General features: G+C 41.6%; 1 protein-coding gene across 1 annotated transcript in view; it reads left to right on the plus strand.

Annotated features, from left to right (window-relative positions):
• The first annotated feature begins 14,908 nt into the window (after positions 1-14,908).
• The window catches only part of FILIP1 (filamin A interacting protein 1), a 218,497-nt gene continuing 208,888 nt past the window's right edge, over positions 14,909-24,517 (plus strand). The window contains 1 exon segment of the mRNA XM_025200098.1: positions 14,909-15,384. The gene's annotated coding sequence lies outside the window, so the exon portion shown is untranslated.

The following is a 24,517-nucleotide window of genomic DNA, read 5'->3' on the forward strand; positions in this document are numbered from 1 at the left end:
AGTCATCGACAATATGTGACATGGTGTGCGTTTTGCCATAGCTACAGTCTGGGTTGTCACATAGACCCCAACGGTGAAGGTTGGCTGCGTACAGACCTTGCCCTGTCTGGAACCTATTCGGCAAGGCCCACTGATGGCGTGGCAGGTTGAAGCCAGGTGAGCAGACTGTAGGATCTGTGATAAGTAAATTGTTTGGTGGTGTTGTTGACCTCCATTTTTCACGCTAGAGGGTCTTTGCCCTGCAGTCCTTGTGTGGCAGTTTGGACCATAGTGGGTGTCGTGATGGTAGACTGCAGCAGGTGGATTTAAGAGATCATCATACAGTGGCAGGCTTGGATTGGCATAAATTTTGAGGACTTTTAGACCCATGGCTGGGTCTGGACAGGCTTATTATAGTGGCAACCTGTCCTCACCATATCATAGCACCGTCAGAGGATATACATAGCGTTTCAGGAAGAACAGCACTGCCAGCTGCTGTTCCCACCATATCCTGGTGGTACTGCTGCTGGTTGGTCCATGATTGTTTATTCATCAGAGTAAACCTGCTTATTTTGCAGCTACCCTTCCCTGAAGGTCATTCCACTATATCTGCTAGTAAGACAGCTGATGCAAAAAAAATTAGACTGGTTTGTTGTCTCCCCCTGCCACCCCACCTTCCACTCACTGGGATTAAATCCTTCCCTGGATGATATATTATTTTGTATGGTAGACAAAGGAAGATGTATGTACTAAAATTCATTCCCAATTTATTATCATTTTAACTTTTTCTGTTGTTCTAATCACTAATTAGTTGACAGCAGCTGGAATAAATGTTTTATAGAAAATACTTTCCAACAGATTTTAATAGATACAACTCCCCTGCTGTTTGTAAAATAGCAGTAGTTTTATGGTTTTAGTGCCAAAAAAATACAGAAAGACTATTTTAGTATGGAAAGATAAGGACATAACAGGTTCTGAAGCAATTAGTATTCTTTATATTTCCTGGTTTGTTTGGTTTTTTTTATGTTTTTTACTATTTAACTTCTCCCCTCCTCCCAAATACTTTCCTGAAAATGATGCATTTTCAGTACTGTGTTTTATAAAACACTGCTTTAAGAGGAACTTGTTTTGAAGGTCCTTTTCACTTTTTTAAATGGCACTGACAAGTCATACCTGTGCTTGCAAGTGAAAGGAATCTGATGGCCACCTATAAGTTTGTTAGGGGTGACACCAGTATCTGGGGGAACGTTTGTTCACCAGAGTGCCCCAAGGGATGACAACTAGGTCAATCAGTCATAAACTACTACAAGACCGTTTCAGGCTGGACATAAGGAAGAATTTCTTTACTGTCCGAGCCCCCAAGGTCTGGAACAGCCTGCCACCGGAGGTGGTTCAAGTGCCTACATTGAACACCTTCAAGAGCAAACTGGATGCTTGTCTTGCTGGGATCCTATGACCCCAGCTGACTTCCTGCCCTTTGGGCAGGGGGCTGGACTTGATGATCTTCCAAGGTCCCTTCCAGCCCTAATGTCTATGAAATCTATGAATAGGCATATGTGGATTCCTCTCCATGCACCACCTAAAATATGTAAAAAGATGCTGCTGCTGATATTGTAGGATTAGGATCAGGAAAACAGGGGCCCCAATATCTGTAGAATAGATGTACAGGCTCAGGGGCTAATCTAGATTTTTTTTCTTTTTTAAACATACTGAATTTCCTTGGATTCTTCAAGTATTCTTGAATTTACAGAGGCCAAATTATGACCCAGTGCTTCCAAAGACCTGAATATGAGCCTGTATTACTTTTTCCTTCTTTACATACACAATTTCCCCTCCTCTCAGTCAATACACATAGACTATTCTTGCAAAAGCATAAGCGGTTTATGCAGAGGTGTAGGCATGAAGTCCATTGTCTGGCATGGAGGCAGTTGTATGTAAGATAAGGGAATTGGACTGTTTTTTGAACCTGGAGTGACTCTTCTTAGGGCATCATATCATGAAGTTTCCAGGGGAGCCAAGAAGAGCGAGGACAATTTTTGCTGCAATTGCTAGTTTTTTTTTCAGGCTGGTGTTTATCATAAAGTTAACCGGTAACTGTTTTAACAGGTTTGGTGTTGCACAGAATGGTCTGATGCCCCTTGGTAGTCAGTCTCAGTCTGAGTCCCACTCTGGCTGCTCTGGTGACCTCCCTGGTTTTGCCTCTCATGCCTTTGTTCTTATATTAGGATTCAGCCCTTAGTTCAGCCAGTTGCCCTCAGCCCAGTGATGAGCACTGAGGGGAGAGGGCTCGAGTCTAGCTCAGCTGAGATCGCTGAGTTACAAACTACTGGTCATCTAAATAACTGCTGTTTAGTTTCTCAAAATATTTAGTCATCCAGCCAGGCTCATCAGCTCCCCCAGCTCACTTCAAGTTATCTATCATAATCTAGTTCATCAAACCTTTAAAATCTCTACTCAAGTTGCTATTGTAATTCTGGGCTGGTAGCCTTCAATTAGCTGTAGTGAGGTCAGTGTAGTATACTGCAGGCCAGGGCACCTGCTGACCAATACCATTCTTCTCTCCTCCCCTCTAAGCCTACTTAGAATAATCCCACAATCTGCCTCTCCAGTAATTAGTTTCAACAGGGTTTGCAGGTCTTAATGAGTTTTCAACAGTCCACAAAATGCATTGGGGATTGCATTCCTTCCCAATGTTTTCAGTGGCCTCACTACTCCTAAAAAGCTGTCCCAAGTCTCATGGTAAGGCTTCTACTTGCAGAACATGCCTTGCCCAAAATAATAAAAAAAACAAGATACAAACAAATCCCAAATGAAGAAAACCCATTTTACAGGGATGGCTTTCCCTTGCTTTCTGGCCACATCTTTAACCCTTCTGGCCTTATACACTGTTTGCCCCTGTGTAGCAAAATCTGTCCAGAGAGAGCTCCTTCTCCCTTCCTTTCCTGAACTACTATGGCATGCTCTGCTGAGGAGTGGAGTTTATAGAGCCCAGTGCTCCACTCTTCCAGGCCACAAAAGTCTAGCTCTCAAAGGGGCTTCTTCCTTTACCTTAGTCTTTCTTTCTTTTATTAGTAGCAGGGCTAGAGTTCCCTGTTACAGTAATTCATAGAAGATTCAACATTTCTCTTCCATAGGTGAATCATTCTTCAATTGCATGTGGCACAATGCAATGCTGTTTGGATACATCCAAGGGCATTTTTACATGTGCTCCAGGGTGGGGGGAGCTTTAATTAGAGTGGATCTTGGGAGCTGCTCTAATGAAAGTGCCCACAGTGCCTTGTATATTCAGCATTCCTTTGCTTCAAAATGGTGCCAAAAGTGCTTTAACTAAAGCTTGCTCAAAGAGCTATAGTTAAAGCGCTTCTGCTGCCATTTGAAGCATGGGGACACTGAATACATGTTATGCTGAGGCTGCTGGACATGTTCAGCACGCTCCGGCAGACTCCATTAATCAAGTCTGCTCCTGTGTGTGCTAATTAGCAGGGATCCTGATTTTCATATATTTACAATGTTAAAGCAATTTGGAAGCCTACCAGTGCCTCAATCACTATAATAAAATAAATTCTAAATACCTATAAATTTTTGCATTTGATTTTGGGTTTTTTATCATGGAAAATCAGAGCTCCCCCTGTCCCCTTTGCTCACCAGAATACAGGTCCAGGCCCCTCACTCCCAAACCATAGCCCCCTGGGCCCTGCTGGTAACCCTTGCCCCCCCAACCACAGCTCCCTGCTCCCTCCAGCCCTGCCAGAGGGGGCCTCCAGCACCTGCCAGGACTACAGGGCCAGCAGCTTCCTGCAGCAGCACCTGAGCCCCAGCTGCTGCCCGTGAGAGGTGGCAGCTGCTATGACCTGAGTGGGGAGCACAGCGCAAAGCCCAGCTCCCACATCCCAGTGGGTGGCATGACCAGAGCAGAGCCTGTGAGGGGGGCGGATGCAGGCTGCCCACTGCAGGTTTGGCCCCTGTTGCCCTCCCTGCAGGCCCTTCACAGCCCAGTGGGTGGGACCTGTTGTGCCAAGGCAGCGCAGGGCTGGGTGGGGAAGCTCTTTGCCCCTGCAAGCTCTGCACCACCCTCATGAGGTGTCCCCTGCCTGCCTGGCAGTGGCAGGGCCAGCAGTTTGTAGTTTGTGCTCCTCACTGCTGCTGGGTGGGCAGGGGACACCTTGCCAGGGAACTATGGGGCTTGCAGTGGCAAGGAGCTTCCCTGCCTGACCCCACTGTGCCCTGCTGTGCTGGGCCCCACCTGCTGGGATGCGGAGGGCCAGAGGGGATGGCAGCAGGATGGGGAGCCCTGAGCCCGCAGAGGCAGCCTGCCTGCCCCACCCCACCTTGCGCAGTGGTCTGGGGGCATGTGCCACCCCTGCCCCCTCCCAGGAACACACGTAGCAGTGAGGAGCCAGCCCCTGCCTGCCCCCTTGACGAACCGCCCACAGCACCGTCCTGTGCCCAGCCAAGGCCCTGCTGCCACGCATTCCAGCCCTAGGCCCCATGCACAGCCCAGTTGAGCAACAGTCCCAGCCCTGCCCAACTCCTTTTCTTCTTTCCTCCCTCCCTCCTTATAGGGGCCTCAGTCCCCCCCACTCCAAACTTATCTGCAGGAGCTGCTCTCCAGGCTGCCTGGTGGCCATGTGCATATACATGCACATGGTGCCCCCTGCCTGATTGCCCTCTGCCTACTCCCCAGCCCCTTGCAGGCTGGAACTCTGCCAGCCTGCAGAGAGTTCTTTGCAAAAGTAGAAAATCCATGTGCTTCTCTGTTAAAATGTTAAATCCACATTTTTCTCAGGTAAAAGGAAAAGTCTGTGGTTTTTTTCCGTTTTTCCATGGGAAATGGAAAACCCGGATCCCTGCCAATTAGCACATGTTAGAACACATGTTGGACATGTGTATAGGTGCCCCAAGTTTCTAAGTTAGTTTGTTCAGAGCTACCTTTTGAGTACTGGAAGCCATATAACCATTTTAGCGCAGTGCTGTGTCTGCAATAGTATACTTTTCTTCTCAGCAAAACTAACAAGCACCAACAGAACGTTTCTGATGCCAAAACTAGCTCTTTTAGAGCTAGCTAGCATATCTGTAGGGGACACTGCATTGTACTGTGTAGACATACAGGTTGTGCTACAGTGAATTTTGGCTTCATCCAGCAAAATCTATTATGCAGTAATGCTATCAGACTATGAGTGTTGTTGTATCTGTGATAATCCAAGAAATGTCTAAGAGGCAAGAATTTGATTGAATCATCTGTAGAGTTGGGAGAGCTGTTGAACAGGTTTTTGGCCATTATATGGTCATCTTAGATTCATAGATGTTAGGAGCTGGAAGGGACATTACAGGATCATTGGGTACAGCCCCCTTGCACTTGGGCAGGAAAGACTGCTGGGGTCAGATGACCCCAGCAAGGTGGGTGTCAAGATGCTTTTTGAAGATCGCCAGAGTAGATGACTACCACTTCTGGGGAGAGTCTGTTACAGAACTTCAGCGCTCAAATTGTGAAAAAGTTTTTCCTTATGTCCAATCTGAAGTGATCTTCAATCAGTTTGTCCCCATTGTTTCTTATCTTTCCTTAGGGTTTCTTGGTGTACAGATGCTCCCCTAGGCCCTGATGTATGCCCCTAATATACTTATAGGCTGCCACCAAGTTCCCTCTTCTACAGGCTGGGGACTGAAATCCAGAGTCTGAAATCAAGCTGGGGTACTAACCAGGGACCCAAGGTTTAGGAAGCTAGCAGAGTTCAAACTGAAGTCCAAACACTAAACTGGAAGGTTAATCAGGAATCACAGGTCAGGAAGCAAGTCCAGATCAAACCACAATCCAAACATCAAGCTGAAGGGTTAACCAGGAATTGGAGGTCAGGAAAGCAGAGGAATTACTGGGACAAGAGCTGTGCAAGGACTAGAGACCAGTAAGTTGTGCAGCACAGCTCAAGTGCTGGAGGGGTTCCTTAGGATCAGACTCGGAAGCAATCAGAGGGAAGGGGTTAGGTCTCAGCTGGAGCTGGTTAGGCTCAGTTAGTGTTCCTGCAGGGCAGACACCATTCTTAGTCTTGCTCCTGCAGGCTAGGACTCAGCTGGCCCTGGTTAATCATTGGGTCCAGCTGACTCAGTTAATCAGTCTGCGGGTCATGAGCCTCACTTAGCCTAGTCCTGACAGTGATCTTTTCTGCAATCCCCCTGGCCAGCACACCCATCTCCCCAGCAATTCCTGCTCTGTGTGCTGCCTCTCCCTCAGTATGAGCATCCTTGAGCCACTCCAGCCCTTGTCAGGCAACTGGGGCAGCTCAGGCTCCAGCTTCTGTACTTGAATCCAAGATGAGGCTTCCCTCCCCCATGTTGAATGAGGGGAAAAACCTCAACTTGACTTTGAGAAAATATGGTATTTCATAGATGTTTAGGGTTGGACGGGACCTTAGTAGATCATCGAGTGCGACCCCCTGCCTTGGACAGTAAAGAGTGCTGGAGTCAGGTGACCTCAGCCAGGTGCTTGTCCAGTTTCTTCTTAAAGACCTCCAAGGTAGGGGAGAGCACCACCTCCCTTGGAAGCCCATTTCAGATTCTGGTAACCCTTACTGTAAAGATGTTCTTCCTGATGTTTAATCTAAATCTGCTTTCTGTCAGTTTGTGGCCGTTGTTTCTAGTAACTCCAATGGGTGCCATGGTAAACAGAGCATCTCCTATTCCTTGCTGTCTCCCCTGATAAATTTGCAGACAGCCACTAGATCCCCTCTCAGCATTCTTGTGCGGAGGCTGAAGAGATCCAGGTCCCTCAGTCTCTCTTCATAGGACCTTAACTGCAGGCCTCTAACCATCCGAGTAGCCCTCCTCTGGACTCTCTCAAGGTTTTCCACATCCCTCTTGAAGTGTGGCACCCAAAACTGAATGCAGTACTCCACCTGCAGACTTACCAATGTCGCACAGAGGGGGAAGTATCACCTCCCTAGACCTGTTCATGAGGCACCTGCTAATGCATGATAGGGTGCGTCCCTGACCGAGGTGTATGTATTAGGGCTGTCTATTAATCTCAGTTAACCTGTGGAATTAATGCATTAATTGGTTCTTGAGTAAATTTTTTAATGTGTTAATCCTGCATATGGTTTTGGGGCCCACATGCAGACTCCACTCCCCTGCCTCTGACCCACAACCCACCCTGGCCCCACTTCCTCCCTCACTGGGGGGCCTCGATCTGCACCCCCCACCCTTTCCACTTCACCAACTTACTAATGCGATATTGTCTTTGTCTGTGTCTGCCCCTCACTCCCAAGTCACAGACCCCTCCTCCCCCAGCCCTGCTGCTGCCCCTCACTCTTGACCCACAGTATCTCTGCATCCTTCCAGGGTGTATGGGGACCCCTACCTCCCCAGGATCCAAACCCCACACACACACCCCACACACACCCCATCTATACAAAGTATCTGCATAATTTTGAGATTTTCTGCAAATCATTTTGAGTTTTTAGCTGTGCAATTAAAATCACAATTAATTGCAACTATTTTTTTTAATTGTGCAACTAATCATGATCAAATGTTTAATCATTTGACAGCCCTAATATGTATCATTCTTCTATCTGCATTATTACTTAACAAATACCCCAACCTATAGATAGGTCACACTGTGCTATTGGAAGTTCTGTCTTTTGAATAAGATATAGAGACAATGACCTGGTCCCTTGTGGACTTCATGGATCTTCCTTGATAAGATATGCAAAAAACAGCAAAGACAAAACTGCACTAGGTATTACTGACATCATTTTGAATTTCTTACATAGGAACACTGGAAATTTGTGATTGTTGTGTTACTTCACTGATTCCCAGATTTTAATTGACATATATGTGAGTGGTAAACTAGGATTAACAGGATACATTTACATATGTTAGACTACAAAGAGGTAGATGCTGAAATGCAAGGAATAATGTTATTCAGTAGAGTTGATGAAATGTAATGTTTTCATTTTATTTTTGGTTCCTAGAAAAAATAATTCACATAAAATAGAAAAATATTTGCATTGTGCAATTTTATATGTTTTTATAAACTTGGCAGGATTATGCATTAGGGAACTAAATTAATTCTCTGAAATGAAGCAAAAATATGTTTCATTTTTGATAGTGGGACATTAAGTGTTCAGGTGGGCTAGGTATATGATGGATCCAATATCTAAAAACCAACTTCAGCTTTTATGAGGTGGCAGTAGTACCACGAAAAGTGAAAAAAGCTATCTGCACTCTCAAAAAATAGAACTGATGGACAGGAGCCAAGATGAGATTAACTCAAACATGCCTTTAAATCATTATTTACTGTAAGACAGCAAGAAACAGAACATAAAGAAGCAAAGAGGAAGCCAAAAGTGGTAGCATCACCTACAATAACAACCTAACTTTTATGACGGTGAGCAATAGCGCTCATAGGAATAACGAGTAGAAGGCCCCCAATGTATAATTTCTTATTCAGACTAAAATCAACACGGAAACAACAAAATGTTAACCAAGCCTTGCCTTCCTACAAAACATAAGTGCCACAAAAGCTCATTCAGCATAGTCTCATTGACAAAGCCCCCTGAAGTTATACACATGCACAGACAAATATGAATGGACCTGTTTTTAATATATCACTTTGGTTAATTCTGGTGCAAAGTAGCCAAACATTTAAAAAGTAACAAAGAAAAAAGACTACATGCCTTGCTTGCATGATGCTAGTACTTAAAAAAATAAGAAATGATTAGATATCATATTGGGGAATGTCATAGTAAGATGACATCCCCTATTCTCCAGCCTGCCTCCAAGAAGAAACTTGCATAGATTTTAAAGCTAGAAGAGACATTTAGTTTGACCTCCTGCATAAAACAAGCCATGCACTCTTGCAGTAATTTCCACATAAGACACCACAGTTTCTGTGCACAGGCGTAGATCCAGAGTGCAGTGATACAGCTACACTCCCACCCCTTCCCCCTGCCCCACACACTTTCTGACCATGTGGCAAGAGCAGCAGTCAGAAACTTTAAGTCCCAAAGAAGGTAAGACTTCCCACTTCCCCCCGCCCCTTCCCATTTGTGCTCAGAGGCACATCCTGTCTCCCCTCCCTTCATAGAATCAGAGAAGTAGAGCTGGAAGAGATCTTCGGAGTTCATGTAGTCCAACCTCCTGCCTGAGGCAGGACCATCCCTATCCAAACCATCCTATACAAATCATAGTCTAAACTGTACTAAGACTATCGTCAACCTTGGTACAACACAAACCTAACACCCTAACCTGCCACCAGTAAAGCAGGGGAACCATGACAGCCAATGTTGTCAATATATGCTCAAGAGGTCCTGGGTAGAGGGCTAACCCCCTACTTCAGAGGAAGACAAAATTCCCCATAGTCTGCACCAATTTGACCATGGGGTAAAATTTCTTCCTGACCCCAAATATGGCAATTTGGTCTGACCCTGAGCAAAGGGGTAAAACCACCTAGCTAGAAACCTGTGGCTTTGGTTCCAGCAGGAGCATTGGCACACCCCAGTCAAAGTCCTCAGCCTTGGCTGAAGCCAATACCCAATGCCTCTGAGGAAGACTTAAAAACATGCTGACACATGTAGCAGAAAGCTGGGGAGGTGGGAGGGACAGGGGCAACTAGTAATACCCAGAAGCATGGGAAGTATCCATAGTAGAACATAGGCTTAGATCATCTCTGACCAATGGCTAACCTTTTCCCTTCCCCCACCTGCTGCTGCTGGTGTCCCTGCTGTCCCCTGGTGCAAGGGGAGCTTGTGTCCTGCTCCAAATGGACTGCACAGGACAGGCAGATTCCCCCTCTCCACACCTGCTCCCAGGCTGCCCAGACACCTGGGGGGAACAGGCATGGGAAGGGGGAATTCGCCCGCCACTGCTGTCTGTGCCCTAGTCTGAGACCAGCTCCTTTGCAGCCTGGCTGGAGTTGGACATGAGCTTCCCCAGAACTGTGGGGACACTGGCAGTGGGAGGCAGGACATAGGAGAGGATAGGAAGGGGAGGGGAACGTGCTTCTTAGCTCTGAGATTTAAAAAAGCCCTCCACTGTTCTTCCCATGCCACGGTCTACTTGCCTCAGTGTGGTATAAGGGAGATGAGGCTGGCAGCAGGGGCTGCAGCCACCCCTACTGTACTGGTTGCTGCTCCCGCTCCCTCCTCTGTTAAGTCCTGGATCCACTTCTGTCTACTTATGTGTGTTTTGAGAGATGAATCCTTGTTCTTGGAGACTAATTGCATATGGTAATATCAGATTTTCTGTGCTTTAATTGTCATAACATTGTCAATGTCATGCAACCCTCTTCATTGTTTTCTTCACCAGTCTGGAAGCATGGAGCTACAGCACATTTTTTAGAAAGACATTCAGTCTTGATTTAAAGAATTTCAGGGATGAGAATCTTCTGTTTCTGTAAGTAAGATTTTCCAATAGTTAATTGCCCTCATCGTTAAAATGTGCACCTGTCTTTTAGTTCTAATTTATCCTGCATCATCTCTCATTCAGCTTGTGGTTCTCTTATGCCTTTTTCTTCACCAAAGGACACTTTGCTATTAGAAATCTATTCCTCATAGTAGTGTTTGTAGACTGGGACCTAATTCTTAACTTTCTTTTGGGCTAAAGTAAATTGAGCGGCTTTCATCTCTCACTACTGGGCAGGTTTTCCAGACCACAAATCATTCTTGCAGCTCTTTTCTGAACCCTTTTCAGTTTTTCAATGTGCATTTTGAAGTAGGGACACCATTTTGTCTTCAGCTTGTACTAGGATACAGAGAAAAGAGTGAAGCCATTAATGTTTTCTGCCTCTAAAGCTGGAACTACCTAGAATCCCATTAGACACTATTTTCACTGAAAGAATTTAGGTTATTGAAAAAGACCTATGAAATCTCCCATATCTAAATATGTCAAGGGTACTGTTACTGCCATTCCAGGACACCAGCAGAAATCATATCATCATTTGACTGTTGCAGAATATATTTAAATCATTCTTGTATGTCTGCTAATAACATTACATTCAAAGGTGGTGGCTGCTGCTGATGATAGTTTTTCTCTTTTCAGTCATATAGGGCCACATTCTGTCACCCTTGCTTCACATTGAGTAGTACTGTTTTCTACATATAGTTCCACTGAAATAAGATACTTACAGGATAAAGTGTTACCCAGCCTCAGAATGGGTAGCAGAATCTAACACATAATGACCGTCATAGATGCAGATAGATAGGAAGAAAAAGACAGATTCCCAGGGAATTATATTTGACCAAACAGCACTGGTCAGTGGGTGGAAAGAAAAATGTTGTATCAAGTGTAGTTGGTGACGCAGCATTGCTTTGGGCTTTACTGCTGTCTTTATAATAATTCTTAGACCATCAACTGCCACTGTGAGCATCACACCAGCGCTTCTCTTGTTTTATACTCTACACTATTTTCAGAGGAAAAAGTTTCTGGAAAGTATTGTACAGGCAGTCCTCAACTTACAACATTTCGAGTTACAATGTTTTGCACTTACAACTTTATAAATTGACACCTTGTTTCAACTTTCTGATATCAATTTTGACTTTACAATGCTTGATCCGACGCCATGCCATGCCAGTGAACAAGTTTGCTGTGTTGCCCATCTCTCTGGAGAACATCTGTCCAAACTTCCTTGAACACTTTTTTTAAGAAAGCAGACAAGACTCCAGAAAAACCTGCAGCCAAGACTCCTGAGAAGACTCCAGCCAAGAACCCTTCAAAAAGTCCAACCAGGAGCCCTTCAAAAAGTCCAGCAAAGTCACCTTAAAGAAGTCCTTCTAAATCAATATGATTGCTATTTACAATATAAATACATTAATGTAGCTATATTACTCATTTATAGTTGATTGAGTACAAAATTCTTGGTTATTTTTGGTGAAAATAGGGTATTGGTACCTGGTTCAGGAACCAATCCCCCATTTATAACATTGTTTCCTATGGGAAAATTGGTTCTGAGTTGCGACGTGGTTTTCAGGAACCAATTGTGTCGTAAGTCCAAGGACTGCTTGTAATTCCTAGTTTGTAAATACTATTCCTTCTAGATGAAGTTGCACTAATACAGGGCTGTCCAGCTTCTAAGTGGCTGGGGCCACAGGCCCCTCAACCACACAGCATGGGCCATACACTTTTCTGCAGACAGCCATCTACCACACCACAGCTCCCCCTCTATCTAGCTGCACTGTGCCATGAAGCAGGCAACCTCTGTCATACTATGCAGGACTCCCTAAGGCTTCCATGGGCTCCCTCAGCCTTGCAGGCTACACTAGTCTGCCCAAATGGTCAAGGGCAGGGTCAGAAAGCAGAAGCTGGAGGATGGTGTGGGAGCCCAGAGACTCTGGTGGCAGCAGCAGGAGAACAATGAGGAGACTGACTCTTGGACTGGGAGCCTAGGGGCTACAGGTTAACCTCTCATGGGCTGCATGCAGCCCCCAGACAGCTAGTTGGACAGTTCTGCACTAATAGATGAGACGAGGCTAAAAAGTCCTCTTCATTATCATCTGTGATCTCCAGTTTCCCCTTCTCATCCATTTATAAACAATTTTCCCCATAAAACAAACAGAGGAAATATTTGAACACAAAATAGTTTCCACATGGTACGAAGTTATGTGTCTGGCAACTCTACAGATGCAAACAAATACCTACACTGCCAAAAGAGGTTTTTAGCTTTTGTTTCATACCCTGATCCCAAACTATGATCTTGTCACTTGGCACCTCATCTCCTTCAGACTCCTTTAATCAATTTACCACAGTACTACAAGTATCAGTATCTTATAGTCTGTATGCTAGGGTTGCAGTTGTTCAACCTACTTCATCAGATTGTTACATCAGCCCCATGGGTTTAATTAGGCAGCACAGGTTGTAAGTCTTTTCAAGACCCAGCTAGACAAAACCTTAGTTGGGGATGGTCCTGCTTTGAGCAGGAGGTTGGACTCAATGACCTCCTGAGGTCTCTTCCCACCAGAGATGACCCGAGCAGGATGCAGGGCCTGGGACAAATCAGCCTGTGTGGGGCCCCGCCCTTGGATGCAAGGAAGCCAGCAGAGAATTTGGTGGCGAGGGGGAGGCGGGTGCCAAGCACCCGGACATGAAGCCAGCAGCAGCACAGAGTCGCTACGGTCACCCCGATTCATCCCCTCCCCAGGGACAGCCCTGCTTCCCACCCTTAATTTTCTATGATTTCTATAATTCTAATTGCAAGGAGCTTATCTAGTTTTCACATCAGTGGCTGATCTCCTATGAACTTGGCTGTGACTTAAGGATATATTTTCTTCCTCTGGATTTTGAGTCTAAGCATATGCTTTGTTTGCTCAAACTTTCTTCTTTTGTAGTTTAATAGATATACTATTACTACTGGTAGTGTACAAACATGAAAGTCGAGGGTCAAACCTCCAAAGTAGTATCCACTAATTTCTCATACCTGCACTAATTGCCAGAATTTTTGTGGATTACATTAATACATGACCCAAATGGTAGGTGCTACCATAAATAAAGATACAGCAATAATTTTATCCTCCTCATCATCTCATTACTTAAAAATATGCCGGACTGTTAATGGGGAAAGTCACTAGAAAGACCTGGATTTTGAATTGTGTTCTGAAAACAAGCTGTGCTCCATAAAAACTCCTGTGCTGAAGAATTTTACTGCAAGGGCCATTTGTAGAGAATATTCTGACTCTAGCCCTGGAGAACTTTGCTCTAGTCTCCATCAACTGCAATGTTATTGAAGAGTAAGCTTGTCTCAGTGGTTTCAGACTGGGAAGCAGTCTAAGGCTGCTAGGCTTCAATTTGTTAGGGCTTTGGAGATTTGGTAGTAGGATAGCAAATTAGATCCAGAGGCAAATGCAAATACAACAGTGTGTGCAGATCACTAACATGAGGGGTAAGTACAGACAGTCAAAAAGCCTGAGGCTGAATTGATTCAGTCTTCTCAGGTTAGTCTAAACTGCATAGATTGAACTGATAAGCAAGTGAATAGACATTCACATTTGATTCTTGAAATACAGTCACATGCCTGCAGTGGCCCAAGCCAGAAGCTGGGGGTGCTAGAGCATGCCTCCCTGCTCAGCTAAAGCAGACAGTTTGGGCCAAAGCTAGCCCACCTACCCTGCGAAAGGGGCCTATGACGAAGGTGCAAAGCATCCTGGGGTGCTGGGAGACTGTGAGTTAACTTGAATCTGGAGGGAATCTGGGACAGAAGATCTATAAACTGCTTTAACCTAAATCAGTTAAGTCTGATGCTACATCCATCCAGGTTTATCTTAAACCAGTTTCAGCCATTTTGAAAGTAGTTTATGTGCACTGAACTTCTGCTGTGTTACAGATTTGAATTGGTTTCTGATCACTTATGCCAGTTTGTGTTACTTCTGTCCCTAGTCAAGGTGTATCTAATGGCCTTTCTTGCTTGTGGTATATTGCAGGACCTGGAATTTGGCCTTCACTTTTATCCCTGGTGAGAAATTGTGTTGAATATGGCAGCAATAAGGTGATGCTCTTTGTCTGGGAGTAAAGGTCTGGCATTGTCTTATTCACAATAAACTTAGAAACATTTCCAGCTGAAGCATTTCATTATATCTCTGTGCCAGCTTGACACATGTGAATGGTGCAAACAAGAAAGCTTATTTTGATTTTAACTCAAAATAAACATCTTTTGAAAAGTTGCTCAAATGTGTGATTTTGTTCCCTCGAGTGTATACCTTTCAAATGATAAACTTCCTATATATGTTTTATGCAAATTCTTACTGTATCAATAATTGAACTCATCTGGTACAAACATGAGTGCCCAAATACACAATGTGTACTAAGTGTTTTAATAGTAATTACTCCAGTAAAGTCACTGGAAGCCCTTAAAAGGATTTGACAGTTTCTCCACTCTCTTTCAGTGAATGTAGTAGCCATGCTATGCAGTTCTACATCCACTGATAACTCAGCAGCTGAGGAACTCAGTAAAGCCTGTTCCAAACTTCTCAGCTGTTGACAGGCTTGACTTGCTGAGAACACTGGTTAAATATAGCACAAGTGAGCTGAGCTCAACAGTCATTGCTGTAACAGTGTGTGAAGAGACCAGAAGAGGGGAAATACAATCTGAGAACTAAACTGCCAAAGCCTAACACCACCTAGCAACAGTTGAAAAAACTTTTAAACAAAGTCTGAGTGAAACACAGAGAGAGCATACCTCTTATTTCTCCTGACTGGGATTTCTCTGGGAAGAAACTACGTTCCTCTTCTGCTCTCTACCCTATTTCCTGCATTACTTCAGCTGCTGGTAGACCTTGAAAAGTGGAAAAAGCTTATCTCTGTGGTTCTTTTGGGCTGAATGTGAAAACTGCCTGGGAACTGTGTAGTATTGTGGGGCAAGCTACTTTGATCTTCTAGGAGTAAACTGTCACTGTAAAGGATATAATCCAAGGTACTTACTGCTGTCAGGTAAGACTGAATGATCTACTCCAAATGTGTTCTTTTCACAAGAAGTGATTTTCTTTGCTGGTCAATGTTGTTGGTACTTCTTTTTTCCTTTTGTGATTTATCTTCTGCATTATTTGAGAACTTCAGTAAAGAAAAGCTAGAATAAAAGAAAAAGGCTGAAGTATTTTCTGTTACCTTTTTAGCAGAGGAAAAAATATTGCTCAAACCATTTTGCGGCATGTACAATAAGATTACTAATAGTAGTTAGTAATCCAATGGGAAAAAGACTAGGAGAGTCACAAAACCTCATTAGCATTGCCACAGTCTGAAAGAAGAGACACCAAGATTTAATAACAAAATGGGTAACATTCAAACAGCTCTGGATTTGTAGCAAGCATTCAAACAGCTATAAAACAACTGATAACAGTTTGTCTGGTAAATCAGAGGAAATAGCTATACAGTGACTGCATTATTTGTGTACTTTGTGACCTAATTGCTTTCTTCCTTTCTGTTTGTAGCATAACTTTAAGCACTTTGGTACACCTGGTACATTTTTTCTGCTCCTTCTACAACAGCCTTCAGTTTCTTTGACTGTATAGTTTCGATGAAAGCACTTTTTTAATGGATTTGCTGTAGAACATCAGCTTCCTAAGGGATGTCATTATGTTTATTATATTTAAGTGATGTCAGAATATCAATAACTGTCTCTTTTAAAAAGGGAAAATAAATCAAAAGACAATTTTTAAATATTCTCCCCCAACAATCCACACAATAGAAAATGTTTATCTCTTTGAAAAGAATCTCTTTCAGCTTCATTAGCTGCCATGCAACTTAAGCAGAATTTGTTTAGCATGCTTAGTTTAGTTTATGCTAAAACTGGCAAAAGCTTTTTGGTCAAATGGAGAAATAATTATTACTGCCTCCCACCCTCCTAAGACATCTTTATTTTATATAAAAATGTACATATCCATAAATAATAATAAATTGTGTGGTGATTACAAATACTCTTCTCTTTATGATATCAATAAATAGACGAAGGCAAAGATTGGGAGGGCGGCAGTAAGAATTCAGTGTCTACAGTGAAAAAATTTTGCTTAAGAATAGTAATGAACTAATTGAGTCACCTTGTTTGATGCTCAGTGTCTACACTGAGTGAGAGTTGCAGGAAGACTAGTATTTCTTGATTTTAAGTAAAAGCATACTGGATTCATCCCTACATACTAGATAAGTTACATCAGTGCCATAATTTAACTGTGACATGTTTACAAATTGGAAAAAGTAGCAATACTCTGAAAGAGCTCTGACTTGGCCATGCCAGGAGATGTAACTGTCCACAAGCAAGTGAAAGAGATGAAAGACTGGAAATGGGAATAATTTGGAAAAGGCATTTAAAAAAAATTCATTTTTAGAAATATATTTTCTAAAAGAGGGCATACTACTTACTTAGAACTGCACTTAACAGAAACTGTTTTGCATAGGCTGGTGATTAGTGATGTCATAAGTTAATATTATAATTATTACACCATTACCATCATATCTTTTGAGATCTTGAGTAGGAACTCAACTTCTTTTCTTAACATATATATGTCTTGAGCAAGTCAGTTGTTTTTTGGAGAAAAGTATAGGGTGGGAAACAAAGAGTGCAGCAGTTCATTGTGTAATATTTATCTGGTCCCCCTGATGTGAGAGCAGAATTTACTTTACCCTTTTCTTCCCTGAATATGTTAAGAGAAAATGTGTTGAAAGTGGTTGCGAAGAAATAGCAAATACATGAATAACAATAAAACCTGGGGAGGGGGGTGGAGGGAATTTTGTCATGTAACATAGTATTGATACATTGCATTCTACTTTTTCTCCAAAATCTGCTTTTAGCAACTTCATTTAAAAAATAAAAATGTAGTTCAGTTTTTTTCATTTGACCACATATGAAGTGACTTTCAAATGGCTTGATGACAGCCTCCATCTAAGTTGTGACTTTCTACATCTATCTTCCTTCCCTTTCCACTTTATAATGGACAGGCAAGCTAAAATTATCCTTCTCAACAGGTGTCCACAAAGAAGCTCTGGGATTTTCCAATCAAATCTATGAACTATGTAACATGGTCATTCAACAGATGGTTTCATTTCTGAAGAATATTCAAAGCTATTAACAATCAGAATGAAACCAAGTTCAATTTTATATTAAATCAAAAAATAATTTAGTTTGTAGCAGTATTTTCCTTATACATATTCTCTAAGGAGACCTGGATATAAGCATGACCATTTGTTTACTCAGTTATCTTTTTTTAAAATATTTATATTACAGGGTCCTTATTTGAGCCACTGTAGTTCATGACCTTTGGGATATAAGTGATGTTGTATTTGGTGCCGAAAACCATGTTGGACCTCTTTCCTTCCCTGTCATTGCTAAAACCCTAGTTCATGGCTCAGTTTTCTCATCTTATCTATACAAACTTTCTTTTTTCTAACATCCCTTCTTCAATAAATCTAAAGTTGGAAATCTTTGTTTTGGCTGACTATTCTGACATTGCTTCTCTCCTTCAACCACACTGTAGGATCTCTGGTTTCTTTTTGCACCAAGTTCAAAGACCTTGAATTCATCTTCAAAGCTCAACGTAGTTCTTTGCCTGGCTACATTGGTTGTCATTTTCTCTCTTCCTCTTTATATCCTGTGTGAGTCGTTAATTTCATTTTTGGTATCATCTGGTCCTTCTTTTACTCCAGAGATTATATTAAAATAGTAATCTAATCTAGCAAATTCTGAGTCTTCTATAGAACACATCAGTGTAGATGCCAAGGCTCTCATTCTGCAAGGATTAAACCATAGGTAAGACTTCTACCACTCTAGCTATGTCTATCAGAGATGAGATCCCTGACCAGTATAGCTGTGCTGATAGGAGCTGATAGCATAAACACAGTTATACTGAAAAACTATTCTTTTACCAATATATCTTGTTTTGCTTAGGGAGAAGTGAGGATGGAGAGTTTATTGTACTAAACCAAGTGCAACTTTGTCAGCATAGCTGTTTCAACACTATACCGGTATTCCTGTACCGGCAAAAGGCTACTAATGTAAATACAGACTTAACTGTAAACTTGTTGGTATTATTTAACTCAACTGAGATATGCAAAGGCTTAAATTAAGCACATAAAATCCTATGCTAAATCAGAAGGCAGTCCTGTGTCTGTGAAGCCAATGAAAGTAGGCCTGCTTGCTGGATAATTAACACACAACATCCATTCACCTACCAGAACATTAAACAAAAATAGATTTGTATTTTTTTTTTCAAATAATCTTTTCCCAAGAGAAGTTTTACCTTTCTTCTAATTTCCTGTTTTCCCCCTTTCTTTCTCATGTTAATTAAAACTTGTAGACTCTCTTTGGGGCAAGAGGTTTGTCTTTCTACATGTCTAAAACACCATTCACAGCAACAAAGTACAGACACACTATGAAACCACCACCACAAGGGAGTGATTTTACTTAAATGAAAAATAAAAATTTTCTATTTCATCAGAAATATTTTGAATCTCTAAAACTAGGATAAAAATGAAAAACTAGAAACAGATAATTGGCTTTATGATGATACAATTTCACTTTGTTCTTAGAAATATTCTTAGAACATTTTTAACCTTCCTTTTATATTAAGCATAAATTCAGGTAGTTTTCAGTTCCAAAAAGCTATTCTTGATGCGTTAACAAGGATATTTTCCATGGGGATATTTCCTTTGATCTGTTTCTCACTGTCTTCTATTGAAAATACTTTCCCTCTTCCATATGTATTTTTGACACACTTCCGAGTCTTCTCATTGCATAAAACTGACAATAGAATACACTGATTTTTCAGAATCCAGTGTGGAGTGCAAGGTGTGCTGGGTATGTTTGTGAGACAACTGGATTGGAAACCAGTTATTTGGTAAAGGATTAGTATTTCAGTCAGCAGCTGGTCTGCTTACAGGGCTAGAGATGCTAAAAAATAAACCATTATTAATAACATTTGATGTTTACAGCAGCTGTGTGTGAATGGTGGTAGAGTTTTTGTATGAAATATATAAAGACATGTTGCTACTTCAGCATAGGCAAGATGATTTTTCTATTCATTTTACTGGAAGCAGAAATGAGCCCTGTAACAGTAACAGAAGACTCTAAGAGGGAATCCAGTTCCCCATGGAAAGCATAAATTATTAGATCAAGCATTTTTCACGATCCTCTCCCACCCCCAAATACTTTGTACTTTGACTTGCGTTATATTTGTTACCAGGTTTGCAAAACAAAACAGTCAAATAAATGCATGCATAAAGCCTTACTAATTGGGAATGAAGGCTTTTTTCCATTTAGGACATTTTATCTTTTAAGTGGTCACTGCTTTGGTTGGAGCACCTCTTCAAATCTTTTCCAGAAAATGTAAAACCACAAGCGCTAGATCCAAAGATGACTTGCAGAATTATAGAGGTTGCAGTAGCCATCAAAGTTGGCTAGGCACTTTCCAAACACAGAGGGAACAGTTCTGGTACTGAGGAGTATACAGCCTAAAGCACTACTATAATGCCTTTTAGTGCTGTTTTTGGCAGCATTTCTACAATACTACAATACTTTTTAATGCTGTTTTCAGACCTTAGCTATTGAAACAATGAAGGACTGAATTAATATAATAAGTTTGGAGATCAGTCATTTGGAACAATAAAACAACAATACTTATTTGCTTTTCTCAATTAACAGAAAATTGCTGCAGAATTGAAAGGCAAAGGAGAAAACAGGATTGTCTAATGGAAACCTCAGATCTGCAGATGCACCATTAGCAGCTAAAAGTTAATCACAAATGTGCGTGTGTGTTTAAAAGAAAAAATGCTTTCTGGCATTGCAGAATGCATTGCTGAGAGAGTGGGGTGAAAATATACACAGTTCAAGGAAATAGGCTGGAGCTTGTACTTTTTTCCCTTAAATGGGCACTCTTGCAGTTTAGCTGACATGAGCAAACCAGAATTTAGGGGGGGATGTGAATTTTAAAGACTTCTGTATAGGAAGTGAATGAGTTTGTTTTTCAAAATTATTGTACAGTAAAAACACTAAAAACTTCAATAGTACATGAAGTTACCTGTCCCATCCATGTATAAACCAATGGGATCTTTGAGTAAAAGAAAAAAGCCCTCTGTGTAGTTGCAGTACACCTTCTGAGCTAGACATATATTCCAGCAGCACTTTAGTACAGTTAGGGCTACTTTGATTCCTTTTCCTTTTTCGGGAAATTATGTCAAAATGTGTAATGTTGTGTGATTTATGTTGTTCTCAAGTTTGTACTAGTGAAAGACTAAAAGTAATATTTTAGAAGCAGAATCAGTTTCTTATCTGAAGCTAATTGACTTCTACAAAGACAGTAAGATTTCAGAAAGCTTTTTCTTTTATCATTCCATCGTCTCAGCTAGTCAGTGCAATATGGATGAGAATGGGATCACAGCTTCGTAAACTAACAATCTTAATTGAAAAAGCGGACTATACTGCTATAACAATTACCACAGTTGCAAACAGACTTTTTAGAAACTTGTACTAAACTGCTGGGTTTTTTTAAAACTATCATTGAAACTGAAAGGTGTCCCTTAGCTCGGGAATTTCCATTAAGTTCAATATACTGTATGTTTTTAGAAAACGTAAACCAAATTAATGCGACTGAAAGCAGTAGACTTCTAACATCAGTACAGTCAAATGGCTGCCAACTTGCCTTGTTTATCCAAGAGAGCTTTGTGAAAATAAGGTCTTTCCCACACACACATGAGTCATAGGATGTAATGAGGATAAGTAGTCTTTCTTTTTTCTTTTTCAGTTTTCTAATGTACTCACTCCTTAAGTAACCTGTTTTAGTCTATGTTTCTGTAATGAAATGAGATACAGGTTGACAACAGGAAAGGAGAAGTGGTGGTGAGTTCATGATGCTATTTTAATGTAGCAACCTGGGTGTTTAAGGAAATTATGCAATTTCCATTTATTGGCAACTTTTCAGTTACTGTGACGACAAACATACACTAAAGAAAAACACAAATGATCGGTTCACCAGTTTCGCTTTTGTATAGACAGGACACACTTAAGACCCTGGACTACCTAGCAGTGTGACACAAGTGACACTCTCTTATTACTTTTCTAGGGTATAATTTAGAGTTTAGACTGTTCTGTTACAAAACTGTGCCTTTAAAAGATGCAGACAAGGGCATAAATGAAAGGGTAGCAAAGTCCATGTGGTTAGCCATGAGTGGTTCACTGCTGTGCTGACCAGAGCATAACCATTTCAAGGCAGAGATCTGTCATTTTAAGTATACTCAAGTCCTGTTTATCTGAACCTCGGTTATTTAGAAATGTCATTCTATAAAACCCAAAAACTTGAATAGACTTTACTTGAATAGAAGATGACCCTGATTATAAGATGACCCTCCAGTAATTATATTCTATATATGAAAAGTTTATACATTTGTTATAATTTACTAGGTGTAGAATCAAATTATTGGAGATACGCTTTGAATTTGTCCCCCTTCCATTGCTAAAACATGGAAAAAAATGGGAGGGGGGTCAAGTAACCCCTTTGCCCTCTGCTTTCTTCCAGCTTTTTTCCTGGCAGCCCCTTCCCCCTTTCCTTGCTGTCAGACCCTACTCTTCCTGAGTACATGGAAATGAAGAGCAAAACTGAAAACAGGGCTGTAGCAATTTGTATACAGTACCCATACATATAGTTAATACAGAAATGATGCATGTCACCTTTCTGTAAAACTACTACCAGTTTTAGTACAGGTACTTAATAAACACAATTCTGAGCAGCAGTTTAATACTTAAATGTAGTACAAACAATATTTTTGAAAAAAATATATTCCTAAATATATAAATATATCACAATACCTCTACTAACCTGTCCCATGGCTGCTATGGCTCGCTTGACAGCCCAAACCCCATCATTGCGATTATACTGTACACATTCCTGTTGCAATATCCACATTTTGCACTTGCATGACTGCATGTCTATCACCATCACCCTTGCCTGTCACAAAGATGCAACCTCTCCCCTAGCCCCCACCCATTCCTGTCTATATCCCAATCCTTTCAGTCACTGTCATCATCATCATTTTTTCTCTTGTCAATTCCACTGCCGTTGCTGTCATCATTATTCTTGTCTTCATCATCGCTGTCTTCAGGGGTCCCACCTCTGAACAGTCCATGATAGTCCATCCTCTTCCATATTCCCACCACCTCTCCCCCAGTATCTTAGCCCAAAACCAAAGACTCATGATTTACCATAGAGTTCATTAGGCTAGGCTCCACCAGAGTCAACAGGATTTCAAGCTCAGCACTGCTCGGTATGTATGTACTCCAGTTCCACCCCCAACACCCCCAAAAGTTCCATGTGCCAATTAGTCCCCCACTCATGACTGGAACGGGGCGTTCTTGTTATGAAAAGCTTACGCACAGTTGAGGCACAGGGCAACCTGCTCTGGTTTCATCTCATGGAGGGCATGGAGGCTGAGAGAGGGGATGACAGGGATTCTGGGTGAACTATTTGGGGTCCTGTTTTGTAATGTTTGCCAGGCATTTAAAACTGGTGCAAAAACAGGAATCATTGGAAATGGGAAAGAAAAGCACAGCTCAGCTGTATAAGTGAAAAGGAAGTAAAAATGTATGCAATGTAGTGGGTCACCATGACTTTAAAGAGTCGATGCTGTGGGGGGCTGCATTCAGTGGACACTACCATATACCTTATTCAGATGCGCCACACTAATGTATCTTTGTAGAAGCATGCTTGCCCAATTTAGACCATGTATTTTATAATCCTTCTCAGTGTTGACTGCGTTTAATCAACTTCATAGGTTGGTTTCCATTACTGAGCACATGCTGCTTTTGGCAGGGGTTTAATAATAGATAATGTTTTTAATTAGGTTTCCTTGTATGTGATTATAAGATCAGGGGCTTTCCCTCGTGCCAACTGGGAAAAAATCACCTTGTATTTGAATAAATATGTGTATTGAACATACTGAATATTTGCTACTTGTCTAAAGGAAGTTAACTGTACTCATCATACCTCTGAGAGACTCTCAGGCATAACTATGGTTTTTCATGCGACCCCTCTCTTTTTACAACCCTAATTTCTCTGCCAGAGGAGAAACTTTTACAGGAACCATGTAGCGAAAAGAGGCTTAAATAATATTTACTTTGCATGGGTTAGGAGTTCAATCCTCATCTTGGGTAATACCCCTTGAAACAAACTAAAACACTAATTTTAGCCCCTGGGAGGTGAAATTTCATGTCAGGAATTCCCTGAGTAATGCCAATAGTAGGAGAGGGGCTTGAAAGCAAAATAATGTCTTCTGTATACAGAACCAGACAACAACAGAGCTGTTTAGGGCTGGGGTCTCCAGGCATTCTGCACATTCCTCAAATGCAAGTGTGAACCAGTGCCAGTTTGGGTGACAGAAGCCAGAAGAGAGAACAAGTCATAAGAATAGTCATGTTGCTAGTAGAGAAAGCTAGTATCACTTTTGAGCAACAACACTGCCATGTAAAACACAACCTTATCCAAAAGCCCATTTATCTACAATACTATCAAATCTTCTATCTTATTTGGATGAAAAAGGTTGGAATGCAGGAAGTCAAGAAATATCTCCTTGGTGGTAGCAGTATGTTGGTTGAGATCCATTCTTTTCACTGGACTGTAAGGATAAAGTGCATAATCAGTGGTGTGTTTTCTATCCACATTGTCCATAGGAATGATGTAATAATTTTAATAAGATGTTTAATAAAAACAGCAGGTGAAGTTTTAGTTTTCTTCTTCTCTGGTACTCTGATAGTTTTGCTTTCCTAGTTCATTTACATAGTTTTCTTTTTTTAAGGAGGTTTGCTTGTGGTAATCAGATATGCTTGAGTCCCTGTCTTCTTCGGTACAGCTGGATGGGAGAAGAAACATCTAGAATCATGGTGCTATCTACCAGAAAAAGAGGCAAAGGAGAGCAAAAGCCAGAAAATATATGTAAGCATAGTCCAAAAACCAAATAGTCCAGATAGGCCAAAAACTTAGAAATGGCAGAGGAGAGAGAACAAGTAGGGATAGAGAAAAGAAACTCTGAGAAATCCTTCCCTGATGATTTAAATTTCCCATATTGAACATCCTTTTTTATTCCTATCCTG

Source organism: Alligator sinensis, unplaced genomic scaffold (genome assembly GCF_000455745.1).
Source record: "Alligator sinensis unplaced genomic scaffold, ASM45574v1 scaffold37_1, whole genome shotgun sequence".
Lineage (NCBI taxonomy): Eukaryota > Metazoa > Chordata > Crocodylia > Alligatoridae > Alligator > Alligator sinensis.